This window comes from Rana temporaria, chromosome 13 (genome assembly GCF_905171775.1).
Source record: "Rana temporaria chromosome 13, aRanTem1.1, whole genome shotgun sequence".
NCBI classification, from domain to species: Eukaryota; Metazoa; Chordata; class Amphibia; order Anura; family Ranidae; genus Rana; species Rana temporaria.
The window spans coordinates 61,325,981-61,330,190 of record NC_053501.1 but is presented as its reverse complement, the minus strand read 5'-3'; the positions used below and the strand labels follow the sequence as shown (position 1 = coordinate 61,330,190).

General features: G+C 42.2%; 1 long non-coding RNA gene across 1 annotated transcript; it reads left to right on the top strand.

The window, feature by feature from the left end:
- Positions 1-307: 307 nt before the first annotated feature.
- LOC120920950 lies at positions 308-2,434 on the top strand. The gene is made up of 2 exons (XR_005744809.1): positions 308-419; positions 2,220-2,434. It is a non-coding gene; the product is annotated as an uncharacterized LOC120920950 (long non-coding RNA).
- Positions 2,435-4,210: the final 1,776 nt, after the last annotated feature.

Genomic DNA, 4,210 nt, shown 5'->3' with positions numbered 1-4,210 from the left:
CCTTTAATATAACATTGTCCCATTGGTTAACTGTCTATATAAATTAATTTTGTATTCATATACAATACAGCAGAGTACACAGAATTTGCATACGTCATTAGAAAACATTTTTATAATCTATGAACATTGTGTTATTATAGGAGCTCCGCTACCAACTGTGCGCCCCAAGCGCACAAGGCGACAGGCCGCAGAGGAGGAGGATGCGGCAGGGGAGGATGCGGCAGAGGAGGATGCGTCAGAGGAGGAGAGGGATGAGGAGGAGCAGCCAGGGCCCTCCCACTCTCCAACCCCAGCTCCTGGTCAAGTTGAGGTGCCTGATGCAGAGCTTACCCCCTCCCCCCAAATTTCTGGTCAAATCGCGGCTGCAGGGGAGGTCGAGGAGGTGGAAGAGACCGTTGCTGTGAGCCTCGGTCAGGAGGGTAATTATGTGCACAAAGCTTAATAACATTTTAACAATAACATGTAGATATAAAAATTGACAACATTTAAAGCGCACCCGTCAGATTTCAGAACCATAATATGGTTTTTATGATAGAAGTATACAGGTAGTGCAGAATTATTGGGCAAGTTGTATTTTTGAGGATTAATTTTATTATTGAACAACAACCATGTTCTCAATGAACCCAAAAAACTCATTAATATCAAAGCTGAATATTTTTTGAAGTAGTTTTTTTTAGTTTTACCAATTTTAGGGTGATATCTGTGTGTGCAGGTGACTACTATTACTGTGCATAATTATTAGGCAACTTAACAAAAAAAAATATATACCCATTTCAATTAATTATTTTTACCAGTGAAACCAATATAACATCTGAACATTCTAAAATATACATTTCTGACATTCAAAAACAAAACCAAAACAAATAAGTGACCAATATAGCCACCTTTCTTTGCATGGACACTCAAAAGCCTGCCATCCATGGATTCTGTCAGTGTTTTGATCTGTTCACCATCAACATTTCGTGCAGTAGCAACCGCAGCCTCCCAGACACTGTTCAGAGAGGTGTACTGTTTTCCCTCCTTGTAAATCTCACATTTGATGATGGACCACAGGTTCTCAATGGGGTTCAGATCAGGTGAACAAGGAGGCCATGTCATTAGTTTTTCTTCTTTTATACCCTTTCTTGCCAGCCACGCTGTGGAGTACTTGGACGCGTGTGATGGAGCATTGTCCTGCATGAAAATCATGTTTTTCTTGAAGGATGCAGACTTCTTCCTGTACCACTGCTTGAAGAAGGTGTCTTCCAGAAACTGGCAGTAGGACTGGGAGTTGAGCTTGACTCCATCCTCAACCCGAAAAGGCCCCACAAGCTCATGTTTGATGATACCAGCCCAAACCAGTACTCCACCTCCACCTTGCTGGCGTCTGAGTCGGACTGGAGCTCTCTGCCCTTTACCATTCCATCCACGGGCCCATCCATCTGGCCGATCAAGACTCACTCTCATTTCAGCAGTCCATAAAACTTTTGAAAAATCATTCTTGAGATATTTCTAGGCCCAGTCTTGACGTTTCAGCTTGTGTGTCTTGTTCAGTGGTCGTCGTTTTTCAGCCTTTCTTACCTTGGCCATGTCTCTGAGTATGGAACACCTTGTGCTTTTGGGCACTCCAGTGATGTTGCAGCTCTGAAATCTAGCCAAACTGGTGGCAAGTGGCATCTTGGCAGCTGCACGCTTGACTTTTCTCAGTTCATGGGCATTTATTTTGCGCCTTGGTTTTTCCACACGCTTCTTGCGACCCTGTTGACTATTTTGAATGAAACGCTTGATTGTTCGATGATCACGCTTCAGAAGCTTTACAATTTTAAGAGTGCTGCATCCCTCTGCAAGATATCTCACTATTTTTGACTTTTCAGAGCCTGTCAAGTCCTTCTCTTGGCCCATTTTGCAAAAGGAAAGGAAGTTGACTAATAATTATGCACACCTGATATAGAGTGTTGATGTCATTAGACCACACACCTTCTCATTACAGAGATGTACATTACCTAATATGCCAAATTGGTAGTAGGCTTTCGAGCCTATACAGCTTGTAAGACAACATGCATAAAGAGGATGATGTGGTCAAAATACTAATTTGCCCAATAATTCTTCACTCCCTGTATGTGCTAGACACATAACAAGTGTATAGACATGATAATGATTGTTTAATAAGCAACATAAATATTTTATTTATTTGGTAACGGTCTTTGAAATCACAATGTTTTTTTCTTATATCCTAACAGTTGCAAAAGAAATGCTGCAGAGGCAGGCTTTAATCAAAAAAACAAATGACAAGATGCTCTCGAATCAGGGAAAAATTCGTTACCTGGACCAGCAGAATCGGCAGCTGGAGCAGCAGCAATTAATAAATTATTCAAAGATGTCAGAGCTTCAGCAGCGCATGCTGAATTACGTTTAATTTTTTTTTATGTTAATAAAAAATGTTATTTTTTTGAAATGTTTCCTTTTTTTTTTAGATAAATTTTTAGGTTTTTCAACACATCTAACTTCACATCTAACACATCAACATCAACACATCTAACTTCCTAATAAGCAAAAAAAATGTTATACTATTATTTTATGTAACACAAACCTAGGACAAACTAAAGTTCGCGGACACAGACACGACGAACACAAACTAAACTGTTGAAAAATTAACATAACAAAAGCAACAATATATATATATATATACAGAGAGAGAGCAAGAAAGAGAGAGAAAATGCAGTTTTGGTCTTGCAGACAGGCTAATGGTTGCAGTATAAAGGCCGCAAACCAGGCTTTAACATAAAGTTCATTGTTTTAGTTACACTTGCTGTTACGATCCGGTCTGGTAGCTTGTAGCGGAGGCTGTTGGTGGATCCGCTGTGCCAGAGAGGTCATGAACCATTACTCAGCATGGAGGCAGCAGCAGTAGTATTAAAATGTAATGTAACTATAAAAGATACAATTTCAGGGTAAATTGTGCTGCGTGGTCTTGCCTCCACCAATACTACTGACTGGAGACGGTGCCCCTGGAGATGTAAATGTGATCCAACCGTGTGTGGATCCAGTTCGGTCCATTGCCCCATCAAAAACTGCTCCATCCAAAACTAGCCCATCAAAACTGCACCATCAAAACTAGTGCTGCGCAGCTTCACCCGTCTCACAATTCGATGCGATTACCATTATCAAGTCCACGATTCGATTCGATTCGATTCCGCAATGCATCACGATGCATCACGATTGCAGCGCAAGTGCGCATGTTTCTCCCCCCAAAATACTAAAGGAGATTATCAGAGACTGCAGACATAGTACAGCAGATGGTCAGAGACTGCAGACATAGTACAGTAGATGGTCAGAGACTGCAGACATAGTACAGGAGATGGTCAGAGACTGCGGACATAGTACAGGAGATGGTCAGAGACTGGGGACATGCTACACGAGATAAGAGACTGCGTGCATGCTACAGGAGATGGTCAGAGACTGGGGACATGCTACACGAGATAAGAGACTGCGTGCATGCTACACAAGATGATCAGAGAATGCGGACATGCTACAGGAAATGGTCAGAGACTGCGGAAATTATGCAGAAGATCAGTAGGTAAGTATGATTTTTATTTTTATTTTAATTTTAAAGAAGAAAATAATACCCTTTAGTATCACTTTAACAAAGCCGTTGAGTCTTTTGGCAGCAACTTGCATAGTAAACAGGTCAACATCACTGCACAAATAAAAAAAAGGGAGAAATTCCAATCAGCAAGAAATATACTGCTTGCAGATCAGTAGATGGTTCCAGAGGGGAGAGATGTTTGGGAAATCACAGCAAGAAATTAGACAGTAAAAGAGTTTGCCTTACACATTGGGGGCTGCACAAACAGTACACACACACACAGAGGATCGCTGCAGCAGGAATGGGGGGGATGCTGCCACCTCTCTACACTCACCCATATATCAAGCATGACAGGCTTATCTCTCACCTCCGGAGCACTTCCATCCCCCCTCCTCTCAGCTCGTTTGTAGTTTGCAGAAGCCAAATTTATGGCTCATCGCACGGATGTTACAACAGCTCCGTGCAGTCATGATCTGTATGCCTCTGTCTCTCAGCTCCTCGTGCGGCTCGGCACCGCCCATCGGGGAGATGTTGCAAAACTACAAGTCCAATGAGGCATTGCAAGAATGACAGTTACCAGCATGACTCCCACAGGCAGAGGCATGATGGTAACTGTAGTTTTACAACAGCTGGAGGGCCACCAGT